At 48.4% G+C, this 23,131-nt stretch overlaps 1 protein-coding gene across 2 annotated transcripts in view; it reads right to left on the bottom strand.

Annotated features, from left to right (window-relative positions):
- RNF2 (ring finger protein 2) overlaps window positions 1-15,998 on the bottom strand; it is a 56,076-nt gene extending 40,078 nt beyond the window's left edge. The window contains exon 1 of one of the 2 annotated variants that reach the window (XM_082266127.1): window positions 15,809-15,998. The gene's annotated coding sequence lies outside the window, so the exon portion shown is untranslated. The remainder of the gene's footprint in view (window positions 1-15,808) is intronic. The other variant, XM_082266126.1, reaches the window with a different exon arrangement.
- Window positions 15,999-23,131: the final 7,133 nt, after the last annotated feature.

The following is a 23,131-nucleotide window of genomic DNA, read 5'->3' as shown; positions in this document are numbered from 1 at the left end:
TGATTTCACAAGCCCATCCCCCCACAGTTAGAAAACACCCCCCTAGACTCACATTTAACCCTTTGCGTGCCCCCTTTCTTGCCAGTGTCACTATTACAGTAACAGTGGATATTTTTAGCACTGATTACTGTAGTAATGTCACTGGTCCCCCCAAAAGTGTTAAAAATGTCAGTTAGCTGACTGATCTGTCCGCCGCAATGTCTCAGTCCCGCTAAAAATCGCTGATCGCCACCATTACTGGTAAAAAAAAATTAAATAAATAAAAATGACTTAAATCTTTCCCTTCGTTTTTAGATACGATAACTTTTGCGCAAATCAAACAAAATACGCTTATTGGGATTTTGTTTATCAAAAATATGTAGCAGAATATAAATTAGCCTAAAATGATGAAAAAAATTTGATTTTTACATTTTTTTATTGGCAATGTTATATAGCAGAAAGTGAAAAATATTGTTTTTTTTTTTTTCAGACTACCACCAAAAGAAAGCTCTATTTGTGGGAAAAAAGGACATTTTGAGTACAGCGTCGCACGACAGCGCAAAGTCCGTTAAAGTAACGCAGTGCCGAAAAATTACCTGGTCTTTAAGGGGGAAAATCTTCTGGTCCAGAAGTGGTAAATAACATATGCCTGCCCATACCATAACTCCACCGCCACCATGGGCCACTCAATCCACAACACTGACATCAGCAAACCGCTCACCCACACAACGCCATACACACTGTCTGCCATCTGCCCTGTACAGTGAAAACCGGGAGAAACCCTCTCCAAAGTGCCAGACGCCATCAAATGTGAGCATTTGCCCACTCAAGTTGGTTTTACGAAGACGAACTGCAGTCAGGTCGAGACCCCGATGAGGAGGACGAGCATGCAGATGAGATTCCCTGAGGCGGTTTCTGACAGTTTGTGCAGAAATTCTTTGGTTATGCAAACCAATTGTTACAGCAGCTGTTTGGGTGGCTGGTCTCAGACGATCTTGGAGGTGAAGATGCTGGATGTGGAGGTCCTGGGCTGGTGTGGTTACACATGGTCTGCGGTTGTGATGCCGGTTGGAGGTACTGCCAAATTCTCTGAATAGCCTTTGGAGACGGCTTATGGTAGAGAAATGAACATTCAATTCATGGGCAACAGCTCTGGTGGACATTCCTGCAGTCAGCATGCCAATTGCACGCTCCCTCAAAACTTGTGACATCTGTGGCATTGTGCTGTGTGATAAAACTGCACATTTTAGAGTGGCCTTTTATTGTGGCCAGCCTAAAGGCACACCTGTGCAAAAATCATGCAGTCTAATCAGCATCTTGATATGCCACACCTGTGAGGAGGATGGATTATCTTGGCAAAGGAGAAGTGCTCACCAACACAGATTTAGACAGATTTGTGAACAATATTTGAGAGAAATAGGCCTTTTGTTTTGTGTACATTAAAAAAGTCTTAGATCTTTGAGTTCAGCTCATGAAAAATGGGGGCAAAAACAAAAAAGTGTAGCGTTTATAATTTTGTTCAGTGTTTAATGCTTTTCAATCACTTGCCGACCGCCCACCATAATATTACTGTGGCAGGATGGCTCGGCTGCGTCAAGTCACGTAGAACTACGTGACTGGAGTGCATGTGGCTTCGGCAGCGTGTTTAGACACCAAGTTTAGAAACCGAGAAGACCCACCTGCTTATGTAAACAAAGCAGGTGGATCTTCTGTCAGACAGGCAGGGAAAGATCCCTTTAACCCCTTTGGTTACCCCCAGTATTATTTAGCACTGATTACTGTATTAGTGCCACTGGTCCCCAAAAAGTGTCAAAAATGTCAGGGGTCCAATCTGTCCGCTGCAATGTCGCAGTCCTGCTAAAAATCGCAGATTGCTGCCATTACTACTAAAAAAAAAAAAATAAATAAAAAGTCCAAAAATCTATCCCGTAGTTTGTAAACGCTATAACTTTTGCGCAAACCAATTAAAATACGCTTTTTGGGATTTTTTTTTACTAACAATATGTAGCAGAATAAAAAAATTTTTATTGGGAATATTTTATAGCAGAAAGTAAAAAATATGTTTTTTTTTTCCAAAATTGTCGCTTTTTTTTTTGTTTATAGCACAAAATCTAAAAATCACAGAGGTGATCAAATACCACCAAAAGAAAGCTCTATTTGTGGGAAAAAAAGGACATCAATTGTACTTGGGTACAGCGTCGCACGACCATGCAATTTTCCGTTAAAGTAACGCAGTGCCGAATTGCAAAAAATGGCCTGGTCATTAAGGGGGTAAAACCTTCCAGGGCTGAAGTGGTTAAGAAGTTTTAGTATCAAGAGTACTCGTCAGTATTCGCACATATATCAGATAAACTGTCCCTACCACCTATGCTGTCTATCTCCACTCTGTTAAGACCCTTTCACATGGGTGGTCCGATCAGGTCCGCCTGTCAGTTTTTCAGGCGGACCGGATCAGACGCTCCATTCACCCCATGGGGCAGCGGATATCAGCGGTGACATGTCCACTGACACCCACTGCTATCCAATCCGATCTTGTCTGTGAAATCCAGAGAGAAAAAAAGAGCTACACTTGCTAGAAAATCTTCAGCCTGGTCCCCATCTGGTTGATCAGCTGTCCCTGTCCTCTATATTATTGGGACACAGTAGCGTCACACGACCCAGCAGATCAAATCATTGCACCCAGTGGGGGACCAGTCATTTGACACTACCCAAAGTGTTAGATATTAAAGATTCTTCATCAAGCATAGTTTTTTTTATAGTATACAGTATGTACAGCTAAAATGTTTTTCTTAGTTTAAAAAAAGAGTAGGGAAGGGTTTGAATCCCTGTTGGGTTGTTTTCTGTTATCTGGGCTTTGTTAGAGAGATTTAGGCTCCATGTACACGGGACGTTGTAAATGGCCGTTTAGGAGCAGTTGGGCGTTTTTTTTAGAAGCCCCTGAACCCACCTGCGTGTTATCTTATCTGTTCATGTACACAGGGTTGTTTACAGTCATTTGCAGGCAGTTGAGTTCAGGGACGTTTTTTGTAACGCAATTATTTGCGTTCGAACGCGTGTTTCCCGGCGTTTCAAGCGCAAAAACGGGACCGAACGCGACCGAACGTGATGAAGTACGTTCAACCACGTTATACATTTTTTTTTTCTTCCATTCAAAATCAATGGTTCCCTATGGGAGCCTATTGATTTCAATGGAAGTCGCCCCGCAAGTCGGATCAGGATGATCCGACTTGCGGCGTGACTTGCGCTGTGAGAATCTTGAGGGGGAACTCTACGCCAAAAATGGGAAAAGAACTGCGTGGGGGTCCCCCCCCAGGTTCCAAACCAGGCCCTTCGAGTCTGGTATGGAATTTGAGGGTAGCCCCACGCCGAGTCCCCCCCAAAATCCATACCAGACCCTTATCCGAGCACGCAGCTCGGTAGGGCAGGAAGGGGGAGGGGACGAGCGAGCGACCCCACCCCCCCTGGACCATACCAGGCCCCACGCCCTCAACATGGGGGGGTGTTGGTGCTTTGGGGCAGGGGGGGCTCTGCACCCCCCACCTCAAAGCACCTTGCCCCCATATTGATGAGGACAAGGGCCTCATCACCACAACCCTGGCCGGTGGTTGTGGGGGTCTGCGGGCAGGGGGCTCATCGGAATCTGGAAGCCCCCTTTAACAAGGGTGGCCCCCCAGATCCCAGACCCCCTCCCTATGTGTACACTGTACCCCTATCCATTCACCCCATAAAAGGCAGTGTATGTAAATAACGACAGGAGACGTTTTGGAAAGTTTATTAAAAATCTTCATCCAGACTTTTCCGCTCTGGTCTTCTCCTCTCCGCTCTTCTTGTCTTCTGGTCTTCTCCTCTCCGCTCTTCTTGTCTTCTGGTTTTTTCCTCTCTGCTCTTCTTGTCTTCTGGTCTTTTGCTGTCCGCTCTTCTGCTGTCCAATCTTCTGCTCTTTTGCCCTCGGCTCTTCTTCTTCCTCCAGTCCTCCTCCGACGATGTCCCTGGTGATTATGCCAGTCTCCAGTCTCTGCAGCTTGTTATATAGCCATTGTGGGCGTGGTCGCCAGGTGACGTCATCAGGAGACCCCGACCCCTCATGTCACAGATGGCATCATCACCGGGGACATCGTCGGAGGAGGACCGGAGGAAGAAGAAGAGCCGAGGGCAAAAGAGCAGAAGATTGGACAGCGGAAGAGCAGACAGCAAAAGAGCAGAAGACAAGAAGAGCGTAGAGGAGAAGACCAGAAGAGCGGAGAGGAGAAGACCAGAGCGGAGAAGTCCGGATGAAGATTTTTAATAGACTTTCCAAAACGTCTCCTGTCGTCATTTACATACACAGCCTTTTATGGGGTGAATGGGTAGGGGTACAGTGTACCCCATACCCATTCACATAGGGAGGGGGTCCAGGATCTGGGGGGCCACCCTTGTTAAAGGGGGCTTCCAGATTCAGATGAGCCCCCTGCCCGCAGACCCCCACAACCACTGGCCAGGGTTGTGGGGATGAGGCCCTTGCACCCATCAACATGGGGGCAAGGTGCTTTGAGGTGGGGGGTGCAGAGCCCCCCCTGCCCCAAAGCACCAACACCCCCCCATGTTGAGGGCGTGTGGCCTGGTATGGTCCAGGGGGGGTGGGGTCGCTCGCTCGTCCCCTCCCCCTTCCTGCCCTATCGGGCTGCGTGCTCGGATAAGGGTCTGGTATGGATTGTGGGGGAGACCCCACGCCGTTTTTTCGGCGTGGGGCTACCCTCAAATTCCATACCAGACCCTAAGGGCCTGGTTTGGAACCTGGGGGGGACCCCCACGCAGTTTTTTTCCCATTTTTGGCGTGGAGTTCCCCCTCAAGATTCTCACAGCGCAAGTCGCCCCGCAAGTCAAATTATCCTGATCCGACTTGTGGGGCGACTTCCATTCAAATCAATAGGCTCCCATAGGGAACCATTGATTTTGAATGGAGGCAGAAAAAACGCTGCTAAAAGCAACGTGGCTAAACGTGCAATAACGCCAATGGAAAAAGCTACTGAAAGCACATTTAACAGCTGCTTTTTCCCGGCGTCAGAAATAGCTTTGCAGCATGTTTTTTCTAACGTCCCGTGTACATGGAGCCTTACCCTCACAGTCCTGCTGACAATGTTTTACAAGACAGGCAGTGATAGGAACTCTCCAATGGAAACACTAACAGAAATAATAATAATTTTCTTTTGTAAAGTAGGGAGAGGCTGGAAGCCGTGTGATATTTCTGTTTCTGTCAATCTTGCAGATTTTCCCCTATTTTCAATGTCAGCAGTATAGGAAGTGAGGACAGAGGCCCATTCACACCAGCTGTGCACTACAACACATGTGTTTTGAGGCATAAATGTGTATGGCATTAAAAAAGATGTTTTTTTTTTTTTTTTTTTTTTTAAGATTCATACTTACCTAGGTGGATGCAGCATCAATCCAATGCTGCATCTGTCCCCCCGGCGCCTCTAACACTGAGAGCCAAGCGATCGAACACCGCCAATCGCTTGGTTCTCACAACTCCCTGACAGTCAGCAGCTTTCTGCTCTGCCCCTCCAGTGCTCACTGGAGCGCTGGACTGTGGAGGGGGCGGGAGCGGCCAGCTCAGGCTCTCATTATAAATGTGAAACTTGTGCATTCGGGGAATATATCATATGTACATGAAAACATCAGCACTTATGTACGTATAAGCCTGTGCAGCCATTCACATCTATGGGTGCCTGTATGGGTCACCTGCAGCTCCCCGGCCGCAGGAAAACAACATGATTTTTAAGCCAAACCCTGCCTGCATCTCCTACTGTCCATATGAATGAGACCTAAGCCCTAAGAAAGATATGATTATCAGCGTGACAGGTCTTTTCTTTACAAGCAGCCCTTACTTTCACGTTTTCAATAAATCTAGAGTGTTAGGCAGGCCACAGATGGAGCGAATTTCTAAAATTGCTTGATTCCCCCAACACAGACAGTGTTGACAGGGGAATCCCTCCCACTGAGCCATTGAGCATGCAATGCCAAGCTGCGGTTTCCAAAACAAGCAAAGTCCTTTCTTGTCATCATATATACTAGGGTGAGTAGAACTGGGGGAATCCATAGCGGAGAAGAATCAGGGTGTTCTGGTAGATCATAAGCTTAATAATAGCATGCAATGCCAAGCTGCGGTTTCCAAAGCAAGCAAAGTCCTTTCTTGTATTAACAGAAGCATGGACTCCAGAGAGAGAGATATCATTTTTCCCCTGTACAAATCATTAGTAAGACCTCACCTGGAATATGCAGTTCAGTTTTGGGCAAAACTCAAAATGATATCGGGGAACTGGAGAAAGTGCAGAGAAGGGCAACCAAACTGATAAGAGGCATGGAGGAGCTCAGCTATGAGGATAGATTAGAGGAACTGAAAAGGAGATTAGGGGGGATATGATCAACATGTATAAATACATAAGGGGTTCAAATAGTGAACTTGGTGTTGAGTTGTTCACTTTAAGGCTTTCATAGAGGACAAGGGGGCACTCTTTACATATAGAGGAAAACAGATTTTGTCTCCAAATATGGAAAGGTTTCTTCACAGTAAGAGCTGTGAAAATGTGGAATAGACTCCCTCCAGAGGTGGTTCTGGCCAGCTCAGTAGATTGTTTAAAAAAAAAGTCTGGATTCTTTCCTAGGTGTAAATAATATAAATGGGTACTAATATTTATAGGTAAAGTTGATCCAGGGAATATCTGATTGCCTCTCGGGGGATCAGAAAGGAATTTTTTCCCCTGCTGTAGCAAACTGGATCATGCTTTGCTGGGGTTTTTCGCCTCCCTTGGATCAACTGCGGGTATAGGATTGTGTATATGGGATTGTATGGTTGGGATTTCTTTACTGTTTTTTGTTTTTTATTGGTTGAGCCAGATGGACTTGTGTCTTTTTTCAACCTGACTAACTATGTAACTATAATACAGGTTTTATATTATATAATAATAATTATTAATATACAGAATTTATATAGTGCAGGGTTTACCTGCATGGGAGGCATGGAGTACAGTACAGGCAGCCTGGTAAAATCAATGACAGGTAAATGGCTGCACAGATCTCCAAGCACATCCCCTTAGTGTACATTCGTGCAGTGGCGTACCTAGAGCATTTGGCACCCCGGGGCGGATCCTATATCTGACACCCCCCCCAACTTTGGCACCCGGGGCGGATCCTATATCTGACACCCCCCCCAACTTTAGAATGTAAAAACACCCACAAAAATTTGTAATGTTTTCAGGAATATTTATTGCACAAATTTTACAGCCCCCCATCACAGTGCCCCTTGCAGTGGTCCTCCGTCTCTCTAATCACAGTGCCCCCTTTTACAATCTCTGCCTCCCATGCACAGTCCTACCTTCAGCATAAATAGATAGCTAATATTATTAGCAATGTGCTTAAGTTTGAGTAAGAGATTGGAGACTTGCTAAAGGAGATGGTCAGAGACTGCGGACATGATACAGGAGATGGTCAGAGACTGCAGACATGATACAGAAGATGGTCAGAGACTGCAGACATGATACAGGAGATGGTCAAAGACTGCAGACATGATACAAGAGATGGTCAAAGACTGCAGACATGATACAAGAGATGGTCAGAGACTGCGGACATGATACAGAAGATGGTCAGAGACTGCGGACATGATACAGGAGATGGTCAGAGACTGAGGACATGATACAAGAGATGGTCAGAGAATGCGGACATGATACAGAAGATGGTCAGAGACTGCGGACATGATACAGAAGATGGTCAGAGACTGCAGACATGATACAGAAGATGGTCAGAGACTGCAGACATGATACAGAAGATGGTCAGACACTGCAGACATGATACAGAAGATGGTCAGAGACTGCAGACATGATACAGGAGATGGTCAGAGACTGCAGACATGATACAGGAGATGGTCAAAGACTGCAGACATGATACAAGAGATGGTCAAAGACTGCAGACATGATACAAGAGATGGTCAGAGACTGCGGACATGATACAGAAGATGGTCAGAGACTGCAGATATGATACAGGAGATGGTCAGAGACTGCAGACATGATACCGGAGATTGTCAGAGACTGCAGACATAGTACAGGAGAGGGTCAGAGACTGCAGACAGGATACAGTAGATGGTCAGAGACTGCAGACATGATACAGGAGATGGTCAGCGACTGCAGACATAGTACAGGAGAGGGTCAGAGACTGCAGACATAGTACAGGAGATGGTCAGAGACTGCAGACATGATACAGAAGATGGTCAGACACTGCAGACATGATACAGAAGATGGTCAGAGACTGCAGACATGATACAGGAGATGGTCAGAGACTGCAGACATGATACAGGAGATGGTCAAAGACTGCAGACATGATACAAGAGATGGTCAAAGACTGCAGACATGATACAAGAGATGGTCAGAGACTGCGGACATGATACAGAAGATGGTCAGAGACTGCGGACATGATACAGGAGATGGTCAGAGACTGAGGACATGATACAAGAGATGGTCAGAGAATGCGGACATGATACAGAAGATGGTCAGAGACTGCGGACATGATACAGGAGATGGTCAGAGACTGAGGACATGATACAAGAGATGTCAGAGACTGCGGAAATGATACAGAAGATGGTCAGAGACTGCGGACATGATACAAGAGATGTCTGAGACTGCGGAAATGATACAGAAGATGGTCAGAGACTGCGGACATGATACAGGAGATGGTCAGAGACTGCGGACATGATAGAAGATAGAAGAGCACTAGGGGGGCCGGAGAGCACAGGCGAAGCAGAGAGCACTGGAGGAGCTGAAGGGCACGGTGGGGGGGGAGAGAATTAAGAGGGGGTTTGGAAAGCATTGCAGGGGGGTTGGAAGGCGCAGGGGGTGGAGAGAACTGGGGGGGGGACAGGGAGCATAGGGGGGAGGGAGATTAAAAGCACTGTGGGGAGCTGAAGAGCACCGGGGGGTGGGGGCTAAAGAACAGGGGGGGGTCCAGTGCAATGGGGGGGGTTAAGAGCACTGAGGGGGGGGATAAGAGCACTGGAGGGGGGGATAAGAGCACTGGGGAGCCAGCAAAAGAAGTTGTATAGGAGGGGGATGGGGCAGCTGCATATAGATGAATTGATCGTTCCCTATTCTTCCTGCAGGAGGGAGAGGAGGAGGAGAATCAGTTTTTCAGCAGCTGCAGGACCAGGAACCTTTCCCTGCTCTATTTACCTTCCCTAACAATCAGGGACACTGTCCTTGATCTACCACTCGCTCCAGGCATGCCAGAATTACGGTGTCAGAGAACAGTTTGTAGAAGGATTGGCACATCTGCAAATGCCCAGCAAATCCAAAGATTGGCACATAGAAATTTGCCAATGCTAATGCACTTGTGCACACGGGCAGGATCCATGCACCAATGTTCATGCAATGTGTGACAGATGCTGGTGCCCACTGGCTGCTGCCCCATCCCCCTCCTATCCAGCATACACACTTGGGCACTTGCCTTCTTCCCGCTGAGGCTCCGTCCCTTCTTCCCGCCGAGGCTCCGCCCCCTTCTTCCCACGTGGCTCCGCCCCCCGCTAGCAGTGCCGACTGAAGGAGCTGCCACTGCAGCTGCCTTCACACTGCATACGGGATAACCAGAACACGCAGGGCAGGATGCTGGCTGACACCCCCCCCCAGTGCGTGGCACCCGGGGCGGGCCGCCCCCCCCGCCCCCCGTTGGTACGCCACTGCATTCGTGCAATTGGTCCTGCATGGGTGTACACTGCGGGATGTGCTTGGAGATCATCCACCAATCATTCATTTTTAGGCCTCATGCACACTGGATGTTAGAAAAACACCAGGAGCGTTAGCTGTAGAAAGCTGTAGTTGTAGAATGAGTTTTGCAGTGTTTTTCATGTTTTGGGTTTTTTAGCTTTTTCTAGCAAAACTATACTCCCACTAAGGCTCCGTTCACATCTAGGCGTTTTTGGGGAGTTTTTCTGCTCTAGGATCAGCTCTCAAAACGCCCAACAAGACAAATCCTATTGATTTCAATGGCCCCTGTTCACATCTGAGCGTTTTGACGCTGTAAGCAAAACGCCCAATGCTCAAAAAAGTACATGAGCTTCTTTTTGGGCAGATTACAGGCGTTTTCCATTGGTTTCTATTCAATCTAAAAACGCCTGCACAAAAAACGCCTGTAAAAACGCCTGTAAATCGCGGTAAAAATCGCAGTAAAATCGCGGTAAAAATCGCGGTAAAATCGCGGTAAAAAACGCTACGCTCAGGTGTGAATGTAGCCAAAAGCTTTTGTCTCAAAAACGCACGTAAATGCTGAATAGCCGCATTTTTCAGAGTTAGAGCATTTTTACAGCTGAACAACTCCTCTCAAAGCCACTCGTTCTGGATTTGTTTCCAGCCATAAAATGCCCCTGCCAAAAAACACTGATAGCAGCCTATGTGTGCATGGACACATAGGAGAACATGCTGGGGAGTTTACTGGCTGCAGAAAAAAACATCTGAAGCCAAAAACATCCAATGTGCATGAGGCCTTAACAGGTGGCTTGCATGTCATCTCTGTTTTTATTATTATAATACTGGATTTATGCCCTGTTCACACCTGAGCGTATTTCAGCTCGTAAAACGCTCATCTCTGAAGTCTAAAAACGCCCAACAAGCAAAGTCCCATTCATTTCAATGACCCCTGTTCACATATGAGTGTTTTGTCACCTGAAGCTCAAAAAAGTACATGAGCTTCTTTTTTGGCAGATTACAAGCGTTTTTGTTAGCTGTCAATGCTTGCCTCCAAACACCTGCAAAAAAAACACCCAAAAAAACGCCTGAAAACGATACGCTCAGGTGTGAATGGAGCTTTTTGGTACATTTTAAAATAATAATTATTATTATTTTACAGGATTTATATAGTGCCAACAGTTTGCGCAGGACTGATACTGTTCAGAGGGCTGTGTGTACCCGCACGAGGGGCAAGGTGTTTCGTGCAGGCAACCTGGTAAAATCAATGACAGGTAGACAGCTGCATGGATCTCCAATCACCTTCCGCCGTGTACATCTGTGTGGAGTAATGCATGGATCAGAATGCAGACAGACGGTGTTCTAATCCATGCATCGGTCCTACACAGAGGTACACTTAGAGATATGTACAGCCATCTGCCTGTCATTGATTTTAACAGGTTGCCTGTGCAGAACATGTCTTTCTGCGTGGGTGTATGGAACAGTGCTCCTGTGTGGATGAGGCCTATAAATCACTGTGCAAACTGTTGGCACTATATAAATTCTGTATAGTAATAATATTATGACGAAAACACAGAGACAGCATTGTTTGAATGTATAACAAGCACTGCAATCTAGGATCACACCGTACACATTGAAGATTAACATGCTATTTGCTAGGAAACAATGGGGGAATTTACTAAAACTGGAGCACCCAGAATCTGGTGCAGCTCTACATAAGAGCCAATCAGATACTAAGTTCAGCTTGTTCAATTAGTGGCCCATTCACATGATCGGAATATTGTAAAAAAAATATCGCTTTTAAAGCTATCGTACGATAATTTGTTCGTTAGTACACAGCTCCAAAATTTTCCTGAAGGGACAAACATGAAAATCTCTCTTGTATGATACCAGATCAATCAATTTTCTTAATCAGTACCATTTTCATCCGAAATGTTATTCTGACGTGTGAGAATTTCCATACTTTAGTAACCTATTTGTTTTTGATATGAAGACTAGCATGCAAAAAAAAAAAAAAGAAAGGATGATTGTTTGTCAGATAATGTCATCGTGTGTATTAGGCTTAAGCTTTGACAATAAAACCTGGAAGCTGATTGGTGCTGCACCAGATTTTGCACTCTCTGGTGTTAGTAAATCTCCCTCACTATAGTAGTAAATCAGGACAAGTATAGAGTTAGCACATATACTGTATGTAATATACACTCGCTGGCCACTTTATTAGGTACACCTGTTCAATTGCTTGGTAACACAAACTGCTAATCAGCCAATCACATGGCAGCAACTAACTGCATTTAGGCATCTAGACATGGCAAGGACGACTTGTTGAAGTTCAAACCGAGCATCAAAATGGGGAAGAAAAGGGGATTTAAGTGACTTTGAACATAGCATGGTTGTTGGTGTCAGAAGGGTATTTCAAAAACTGTTGACGTACTGTGATTTTCACACACAACCATCTCGCAGGTTTACAGAGAATGGTAAGAAAAAGAGAAAATATCCAGTGAGCGGCAGTTGTGTGGACGAAAATGTCTTGTTGATATTAGAGGTTAGAGGAGAACAGGCAAGATGACAGAAAGGCAACAGTAACTCAAATAACTACTCGTTACAACCGTTACAAGGTATGCAGAATACCATCTCTGAACGCACAACGCATCAAACTAGAGCTGCACGATTAATCGTTAAAAAAATCGCGATCTCGATTCACCCCCCCCTGACGATCTTAAAACTGCATGTCCTCGATTCTTACTGAGCCGTTTTCTGCTCACTCACAGCTGTAAAAAAAAAAAAAAAAAAAGTCTTCGGCAAATGTTTATCAACATTGTTAAAGCTGCTAGATAAGTATAAACAAAATGCTTTACAATGTATCTTTTCCTTCTTTTAGAGCAGGGGTGGGGAACCTATGGTACGGGGGCCGTATGCGGCCCTCGAAGTCATTTGGTTCGGCCCCCTGTGCAGCTGAGTCTGTGTCTCTCAGCTGATCAGTTAGAATCGGGCCGATTCTTCCTGTATAGTTCCGGCTCCGTTCTGACAGTCTGAGTGAGTCACAGGCGGAGTGATATTAAATGCACTCTGCCTGTGACCAATACAGGAAACATCGCCTCTTCCTCCAGCACGGCGTCGCTGCTAGCCTGCATTTCCCGCCAGAAGCACACACAGCAGTACCAGCCAGAGCCAGCAGTACTCACCGCAGTACCAGTCAGAGCCAGCAGTACTCACCGCAGTACCAGCCAGAGCCAGCAGTACCAGCCAGAGCCAGCAGTACCAGCCAGAACCAGCAGTACCAGTCAGAGCCAGCAGTATTCACAGCAGTACCAGCCAGAACCAGCAGTACTCACTGCAGTACCAGCCAGAGCCAGCAGTACTCACCGCAGTACCAGCCAGAGCCAGCAGTGCCAGCCAGAACCAGCAGTACTCACAGCAGTACCAGCCCGAGCCAGCAGTACCAGCCAGAGCCAGCAGTACCAGCCAGAGCCAGCAGTATTCACAGCAGTACCAGCCAGAACCAGCAGTACTCACTGCAGTACCAGCCAGGACCAGCAGTAGCAGCCAGAGCCAGCAGTACTCAAGGCAGTACCAGCCAGAGCCAGCAGTACCAGCCAGAACCAGCAGTACTCAAAGCAGTACCAGCCAGAACCAGCAGTACCCACAGCAGTACCAGCCAGAGCCAGCAGTACTCACAGCAGTACCAGCCAGGACCAGCAGTAGCAGCCAGAGCCAGAAGTACTCACAGCAGTAGCAGCCAGAGCCAGCAGTACCCAGAGCAGTAGCAGCCAAAGCCAGCAGTACCCACAGCAGTTCCAGCCAGAGCCAGCAATACCAGCAAGAGCCAGCAGTACCAGCCAGAGCCAGCAGTACCCACAGCAGTACCAGCCAGAACCAGCAGTACCCACAGCGGTACCACCCAGAGCCAGCAGTACTCACAACGGTACCACCCAGAGCCAGCAGTACTCACAGCAGTACCAGCCAGAGCCAGCAGTACTCACAGCAGTACCAGCCAGAGCCAGCAGTACCCACAGCAGTACCAGCCAGAGCCAGCAGTACCCACAGCAGAACCTGGAAGACCACTTGCGAGTAGCAACATCATCAATACCAGCTAACATCACACATTTCACCAAAAAGAAGCAATTGCAGCCATCACATCAGGGATGAGTTAAATAAATGTTTGACCAAATATAACAGGTACATTTTTAAGTTGACAATTTTGTACGGCCCCCGAATGATTTTATAAATACCCAAATGGCCCTCGGCAGAAAAAAGGTTCCCCGCCCCTGTTTTAGAGCAAAGGAATGAACTTCCGGCTGTAGGGAGAGCAGTTTAACCTCTTAAAGTATTTTTTGCTAGAAAATTACTTAGAACCCCCAAACATTACATATATATTTTTTAGCAGAGACTCTAGAGAATAAAATGGCGATCATTGCAATCTTTTATGTCACACGGTATTTGTGCAGAAGTCTTTCAAACGCAGTTTTTGGGGAAAAAAATACAAGTTAGCCAAATTGTTTTTTTATATAATGTAAAAGATGATGTTGCGCCGAGAATCGTGATCTTTATTCTAAGCAAAAAAATCGTGATTCTCATTTTAGCCAGAATCGTGCAGCTCTACATCAAACCTTGAAGCAGATGGGCTACAGTAGAGAAGACCACACTGGATGCCACTCCTGTCAGCTAAGAACAGGAAACTGAGGCTACAATTTGCACAGGCTCATCAAATTTGGACATTAGAAGATTGTAAAAACGTTGCGGTGGAACAGGAGATTCGCATCATGGATGTGCACCTGTTAAATCTGCAGCAACTGCGTGATGCTATCATCTCAATATGGACCAAACTCTCTGCAACACCTTGTTCATCCCATGCCATGAAGAATTAAGGCCGTTCTGAAGGTAAAGAAAATGACCGGTAAGTGGGTCTATAGCAGGGGGTCTTCAAACTATGGCCCTCCAGTTGTTCTGGAACTACAATTCCCATCATGCCTAGTCATGTCTGTGAATGACAGTTTTACAATGCCTCATGGGAGGCATCAGATGATAATAGAGATGAGCACACAGAGCTCCAGACCTCAGATGATAATAGAGATGAGCACAGAGCTCCAGACCTCAGATGATAATAGAGATGAGCACACAGAGCTCCAGACCTCAGATGATAATAGAGATGAGCACACAGAGCTCCAGACCTCAGATGATAATAGAGATGAGCACAGAGCTCCAGACCTCAGATGATAATAGAGATGAGCACACAGAGCTCCAGACCTCAGATGATAATAGAGATGAGCACAGAGCTCCAGACCTCAGATGATAATAGAGATGAGCACAGAGCTCCAGACCTCAGATGATAATAGAGATGAGCCCAGAGCTCCATACCTCAGATGATAATAGAGATGAGCACAGAGCTCCAGACCTCAGATGATAATAGAGATGAGCACACAGAGCTCCAGACCTCAGATGATAATAGAGATGAGCACACAGAGCTCCAGACCTCAGATGATAATAGAGATGAGCACAGAGCTCCAGACCTCAGATGATAATAGAGATGAGCCCAGAGCTCCATACCTCAGATGATAATAGAGATGAGCACAGAGCTCCATACCTCAGATGATAATAAAGATGAGCACAGAGCTCCAGACCTCAGATGATAATAGAGATGAGCACAGAGCTCCATACCTCAGATGATAATAGAGATGAGCACAGAGCTCCATACCTCACCATACCTCAGATGATAATAGAGATGAGCACAGAGCTCCATACCTCAGATGATAATAGAGATGAGCACACAGAGCTCCATACCTCAGATGATAATAGAGATGAGCACACAGAGCTCCAGACCTCAGATGAGTGCAGTGGATGAAGGTGTAGGGTGACAGAGGATGGATATCCCCCCCCCCCCCCTGCTGGGTATTGTGTGTGTGCTGATTCCAGTCAGGCTCTTTGTGCTCAGTGTATGTAAATAGAGGGCCCAGGTCTGGAGGCTGCACTGTGAGGAGAGGAGCTCCCAGTCGTCCTCCCTGTCTATATACAGGCCCCTATCTATACACAGGCTCCCCCCCCCCCCCCCCGGTGTATCATTCCCTGGAATAGGAAGGTAGGAGCCCCCCTCCCGCTGTATCATTCCCCGGTATAGAGAAGCAGAGACTCACACTCACACGCCGTGTCCTGAGGGGGGGAAGGTGACGTCCGCCGTGTTCAGGTCTCCTCAGTCAGCGGGGCTGGGGTCAGGCAGCATCTGCAGTGTTGTTGGTGGGGGGGTGTGAGGGAGGAGGAAGGAGCTGAGGCCTATGACGATGAGGTGGGGGGCTCCTCTCCGCCTGCTGGGATGTGCAATCCCTGTCAGAGGAGGGAGAGGAGAGCTGTGGGCTGGGCCATGCAGCCTGCTGTAATTTGGGAAGATGGTGAAGGGAATGGAGCTGCTTCTTTGTTATGTGAGGATGCAGGGGAGTTTATCCTGAATTAGGGACCTGTGGACATTTATCATCATAGGTTGGGAAAAGTCCTTCTTCCCCTGGAGCTCCTCTCCATCATTCTAAACTGACGCTGCAAGGCGGCTGTGTGATCTGTTGGGGATCATGTTAACACCATGCAAGCCGTACCCCCCAGGAGGAAGAATATTTATATGCTGTATAAGGCCTTTGAGGTGTTTTGGTTTTTCTGCCTCAATATTAGTTTATGCGTCCATGTACATGGAAGCATTTACAGGCAGAGAAAAAACCCAGGGTCGGTGCGTTCCGAGCGTTCCAGCGTAAAAAACAAAAAAAATAAATGCTTATCCACTTCCATACCGTACAAATTCTGGCATTCCTCTCCTACATGTAAAAAAAAAAGTGTTTTAAAAATTGCTGCACAAATACCGTGTGACATCAAAAAATTGCAATGACCGCCATTTTATTCCCTAAGGTCTCTGCTGAAAAATATGTATATAATGTTTGGGGCTTCTGAGTCATTTTCTAGCAAAAAAATAAAATTTTTACATGTAGGAGAGAAATGGAATGAAAGCAGTTAAGTATTTTTTTTCCCAAAATCAGCATTTTTCTTGCTAGAAAATGACTCAGAATCCCCAAACATAATATATATATATATTTTTTAGAAGAGACCCTATAGAAAAAAATTAGTGGTCATTGCAATTTTTTATGTCACACGATCTTTGCGCTGCAATTAAAACACAATTTTTGGGGGAAAAATAAATGCTTAACTGCATCCATACCATGCAAATGCTGGCATTCCTCTCCTATATGTAAAAAAAAAAAAATCATGTTTTAAAAATTGCTGCGCAAATACTGTGTGACATAAAAAAATTGCAATGACTGCCATTTTATTCCCTAAGGTCTCTGCTGAAAAATATGTATATAATGTTTAGGGCTTTTGAGTAATTTTCTAGCAAAAAAATGTAATTTCTCTTACGTCCTCCGACAGTCGCCGCCGCTTCATATTCATCACTAATGGGGGTTATTGACCTTTGCTCCGCAGGAGTAGCTAGGCAACAAAATAGTTAATATCAAAGCTTTTAACATATCCCACCCCTAGGGGGTGGTCCCCTCAGTCAATACCTCCCTGCTTCCTGCATTCCCAACTCAGTTTCTAATGCCTAGCTTAGGAGTAGGCTGGCTGTTCCTGTGCTGGGGCTCTCAGTCTCAGCTTCTTTTCTCATTTTGATTTTATTTTGAGTTTTTTTCTCTTTCTTTTACTTAGCTGTTGATTTTCAGCATTAGTTGGATTCTTCTGATGAAGATGATCGTGCGGAGCTGGGTCTCAGTCTGGCCATCCTGGATCCCAGGGCTCAGGGCCAGGGGCTTCCCAGCCTGCCATCGAGCGTTCAGCCAAGGGTACCCTGGCACATTGAACGACCCATCCCTGTTTGCTGCAGGGATGCTATCTGTGAGGTGGCTACCTCACTGGATGCCATGCGGTTTCGCACCACAGTTCCTATGCGTCCTGGCTGTGACACTCCCTGTCCTTCAGTGCAGCGGTTTGATCGCTGGAGCAGGCTCCCCACGCCATCCGGACTGGTAAGTGTGCATCTATGTGGGGACCTGTCTGTTTGGGTGTCAGTCTGGGACTGTGTGACCCTACATGTCTGTGTGGCTGCTGAGCTCCCTGTCAGTTCCTGTGTGGAATTGCTGCCTGTGTGTGGGCTGTGAGGGGGGGGCTCTCCTGCTCTGCTGGGTGAATACATGATGCAGTCTGCGTTTTGGGCATGCTGTGCGGCGATCGCTGCGGCGACCCGCCATTTTTTCTGCGGCAATTAGGGTGGCTGGTCCTGTGTGGTAAGGCGCGGCGTTTTGGCGCCAAAACGCCGCCATTTTGGCGGCGATCGATCAGGCCACATGTCGGCGCCATTTTCTATTTGCCTATGGAAATCCTCAGCCGAGCGGCCATGTTTGTGTAGCCTCTCATAGGCTTCATAGGGGCGGTCAGTCTTGCATCACTTCCTTTTGCTCTGGGACAGCAATCGGTGGCAGCAGCCTGTGGATCTCTCCAGGTTTTTACCTTTCCATTTTCCTGTATTCCTTGCCCAGTGTTCCTATCCCTGTGGGGGTCGGTGTATTCAGTGGGTGCGGGGGGCTACGATCGCCGCGATCTTAAAGGGACAGTGCTCCTTTTTTCCTAATATTGCTGGGGCATGGATTCTCAGGATTGCAAGTTTCCTCCCACCTTGGTGGGGGGCCAAGGGGCTGCTGCTTCCCCCGAGGGGGCTGATCTGGCTACTATTGTGGCAAATTTGGCTGCTCAGGTGCAGATGCTGGTGGCTGATCGATCCACAAAACGGCCCAGAGTGTCTATTTCCTCTGATTCAGAGGGCGATGGGGCTGCTATGGCTGGAGTGCCCTTCTCAGGGTCTCACTCATCTCTAAACCTTGTGGGGTCTGAAGGGGAGGCTGAGGTGGAAGGGGTTGATAATTCTCCCCCTGGCTCGTCTGAAGAGCTTGCACTCATGGATGAGTTGGTTGCTTCTATCAAGCAAACGCTGCATTTGCAGGATGAACCATGTCCTCCTGTTTTGATGTCCTCTTATGGGACGCAAAGGAAACGCAAAACATCGCAGGTTTTTCCTTGCTCTGAGAAATTTCAGCGCGCGGTTGATGAGCAATGGCGCAATTTAAAGAAGCCTTTTGCTGTACCGAGTAGGTTCAAACTGCGTTATCCATTTACGCCCACCACTGATGAGCGTTGGTGTGTGCCGCCTCAGGTGGATCATGCAGTGGTGATTTTGAATAAGTCCACTGCGATCCCCGCTGAGGATACCCCGGTGTTCCGGGATCCGACGGACAGGAGATTGGAGTCTCTGGCCCGTCATGCTTATATGGTTGCTGGTTCTATGCTGAAGCCTATTTTTGCTTCGATTATGGCAGCCCAGGCTATTGCGGATTGGACGCAGGTGCTCAGGCGCACCCTGGTGGCTGACTCGGCCCCGCCGACAACTTTGGCTATGGTGGATCAAATTCATCAGGGTATCATGTATTTGTGTGATGCGGACTTAGATTTGGTCCCCTTGGCTGCGCGCCTTTCTAGTGTGGCGGTGTTGAACCGTCGCCTGATATGGCTGAAATGTTGGTCTGTTGACCAATCTTACCGCAAGACTTTAGCTAATTTGCCCTACGCGGGATCTCGCCTTTTTGGCAAATCTTTGGATACTCTGATAAAGGGTATTTCTGGGGGTAAGAGCACTCTCTTGCCCCAAACTCACAAGAATAAGTTTGTTCGTGGTAAGAAGAATGCCTCGTTTAGGCCCTCTCAGGGGTCCTTTCGTGCCTTTCGTTTGCGCTATAAGGGCAAGCCCTTCAAGGGCCAAGGCTCCCAGAAGAAGCCATGGGCGGGTAAGCAGAAGTCCGGCCAGTCCGGGTCCGCTGCCCATAACAATGCGGCCTGAAGGGACGCCCTCACCCGGTTCTGGGGTTGGGGGACGTTTGCTCGGTTTTCTTCAACCCTGGCTGGACTGCATTCGATACAGATGGGTTCAGGAAATAGTTTGATCTGGGTAAAAGATCGAGTTTCTCTCTCGGCTGGTGGGCAGATTTTTCCCCTCGAACCTTCAGCTGACTCCGGAGCGCTTGCAGGATCTGCACCTGGCGGTGCGGGACCTGCGGGCCCAGGGAGTGGTGGTTCCGGTGCCTCATCGGGACAGATTTCGGGGGTTCTATTCCAATCTGTTCACTGTGCCCAGAAAGGAGGGCAAGGTACGTCCGATTCTGGACTTAAAAGCTCTGAACCGCTTTGTGCGGGTTCGCAAGTTCCGCATGGAATCACTGCGCTCGGTGGTGGCTGCCCTGGTTCCGGGGGAATTCATGGCTTCCATTGATCTGAAGGATGCGTACCTTCACATCCCCATTTTCGAGGGTCACCAGAGGTACCTTCGATTCGCCATTGTGGAGGATCATTACCAATTCGTGGCGTTGCCCTTCGGTCTCGCTTCGGCTCCGTGGGTTTTCACCAAGGTGCTTGCACCGGTTCTGGCTTTGTTGAGAGCCCAGGGCATTGCTGTCCTGGGGTATCTGGACGATATCTTGATTCGGTCTGCGTCCAGTCAGGGCCTGGTGAACGACCTGTCCATTACGATGCAGACTCTACAGGAGTTCGGGTGGACGATAAACTTTCCAAAGTCAACTCTGTGTCCGTCAGTTCGTCTTCCCTACCTGGGAATGATCCTGGACTCTGCTCAAGCAAAGGTCTTCCTGCCGGAAGACAAGCTCCGGACGCTTCAGGACGCAGTCCAGTCCCTCAGGGTCAATCAGTACTCGTCCCTCCGGACGTGTATGAGGTGTCTGGGATTGATGGTCTCGGCCTTCAAGGCGATTCCCTTCGCCCAGTTTCACACGCTTTGTCTCCAGGCGGTTCTGGCCGTGTGGGTCAGGCGACCGCAGTTTCTGGATCTACGGATCTCATTGAGTCATCGTGCCAGAAGGGATCTTCTGTGGTGGCTCCGTTCCCCGGCGGTGTCGGGGGGCAAGTCTTTTCGCCCTTTCTCATGGACAGTGATCACCACGGATGCCAGCCTGTCGGGCTGGGGTGGTGTTCTGGGCGTTCTGTCCGCCCAGGGAACTTAGTCGGAGGAGGAATCCTCCCTTCTGATCAACGTTCTGGAATTGCGAGCAATATATCTTTGCCTTCTACGTTGGACGGACAGGCTTCTAGGCCGTCCGGTTCGGGTGCAGACGGATAATGCCACGGCGGTGGCCTACATCAACCACCAAGGGGGCACCAGGAGTGCCCGGGCGGCTCGGGAAGTAGCCGACATTCTGTCTTGGGCCGAGACGCACGTCCCGGCGGTATCTGCAGTCCACATTCCGGGAGTGGAGAACTGGCAGGCGGATTATCTGAGTCGCCAGACCTTGGACCAGGGAGAATGGTCCCTTCACCCGGATGTTTTTCGGATGCTGTGCGCGAAGTGGGGGTCCCCAGATGTGGACCTGTTCGCGTCTCGTCTAAACATCTAAACAACAAGGTGGAAAGGTTCGTAGCAAGGACGCGCGATCCTCGGGCAGACGCCTCAGACGCGTTAGTGACGCCTTGGCGTCAGTATCGTCTGATGTATGCCTTTCCACCGATTCAGCTGCTGTCCAGGTTCCTTCGCAGGTTGGCCTCGGAACCGCACGCGGTGATTCTGGTGGCACCGGACTGGCCTCGCCGGTCTTGGTACGCAGACCTCGTGAATCTGGCGGTCGACGCTCCGTGGCGTCTACCTCTTCAAGAAGATCTCCTGTCTCAAGGACCGATATTCCATCCTGCTCTATGGCACTTTTCCACTGCAAGTACCGGCTAGTACCAGCTCGGCTCTACTCGGCCCTGCTTGGCCCGGTTTGCTTTTCCACTGCGGTACCACATGGTATAGTGTCGGAACGGTTCGGTAGGGTACGGTATAGGTTTGCTTTTCCACTAAAGTAGTACTAAAGTTAAGTGGGTGGGATAACAACGGGGTGGGTGTGATTCTCTGACCAATCAGTGGCTAGTAGTGACTGCATGCAAAGGATTGTGGGATATGGTACCAGCTTGGTACCTGTTGGAACCACAATCGAGTAGGTACTGTTTTTTCAGAGCCGTACCGTACCGTACTGTTCGGTTCCATGCAGTGGAAAAGCAAACCTATACCGTACCGTACCGAACCGTTCCGACCCTATACCATGCGGTACCGCAGTGGAAAAGCACAAAAGCGTGCCGAACCGGTACGGTTCCATGCAGTGGAAAAGCGCCATTACAGTCGCTGGCTTTAACGGCCTGGCTGTTGAAAGCCAGGTCCTGAAGGATAGGGGTCTTTCCCCTGAGGTCATTCCCACTTTGATCAAGGCCAGGAAGGCCTCTTCGGGGAAGATTTACTACCGTACTTGGAAAGCGTACTTTGCCTGGTGTGAGTCCAGGGGGTACTCCCCTCGCTCGTACTCGGTATCGAGAGTGTTGGCTTTCCTTCAAACGGGCGTGGACCAGCGTTTGGCGTTGGCCACGATTAAGGGTCAGATTTCTGCGCTGGCCGTTCTCTTTCAACGCCCTGTGGCGTCTAACTCTTTGGTTAGCACCTTTGTTCAAGGGGTGCGACACCTGGTCTCTCCTAGGAGGGAGCCTTTACCTCCATGGGACTTGAACCTTGTTCTGTCCGTGTTGCAACATGCTCCTTTTTAAAAGATCAGGGAGATCTCGTTACCTCTGTTGTCCAAGAAGGTTGCCTTTTTGGTGGCGATCACTTCGGCTCGCAGAGTGTCGGAGCTGGCGGCCTTGTCCTGCAGCTCTCCCTACTTGGTGATTCACTTGGATAAGGTGGTCTTGCGACCTAATCCGTCTTTTCTTCCGAAGAGGATTTCGGAATTTCATCTCAATGAGGACATTGTCTTGCCTTCGCTCTGCGCGAGGCCAAAGCATCCGAAGGAGGTGGCTTTACATTCTTTGGATGTTGTTCGGGCGATAAGGGTTTACCTGTCGGCGACTAAGTCTTTTCGCAAGTCGGATTCTCTATTTGTCCTTCCTGAAGGGCCTCGGAAGGGCATGGCGGCGTCGGCTTCTACCATCGCCAAATGGATCAGGCAGACCATTGAGCAGGCCTATGTTTTGAGGGGGAGGGTTCCTCCCGTGCCTGTGAAGGCGCACTCTACCAGATCTCGGAGTACGTCTTGGGCCTGTCATCATCGGGCTTCTGTGGCCCAGGTGTGTAAGGCGGCGACTTGGTCGTCAGTTCACACCTTCTCCAAATTCTACAAGGTGGATGTTCAGGCATCGGCGGATGCTTCCTTTGGCCGCAAAGTTCTTAGTGCGGCAGTGCCTTAGGGTCCCTTGCTTGGGTCCTTGGCTGTTGGGATGTCTTATCCCTGGGTTACTTGTTTTCCTGGGTTGTTGCTCCTGTTGAGCACGTTTTCATGTTGCCCAGTTGGTTCTCTTGCTTTGGTAAGGTTCCTTTTTCTCTGTTGTGGGTACTGCGTTGCTTTATGCGCAGCTGCGTTTTCCCACCCCTCATGTTTACACTGCTATGGGACGTCCCCATTAGT

The sequence above is a fragment of the Pelophylax lessonae genome, assembly GCF_965119305.1.
Source record: "Pelophylax lessonae genome assembly, chromosome: 8".
NCBI classification, from domain to species: Eukaryota; Metazoa; Chordata; class Amphibia; order Anura; family Ranidae; genus Pelophylax; species Pelophylax lessonae.
Note: the sequence above shows the minus strand (reverse complement) of the source record. Positions and strands in the feature narration are given on the sequence as shown.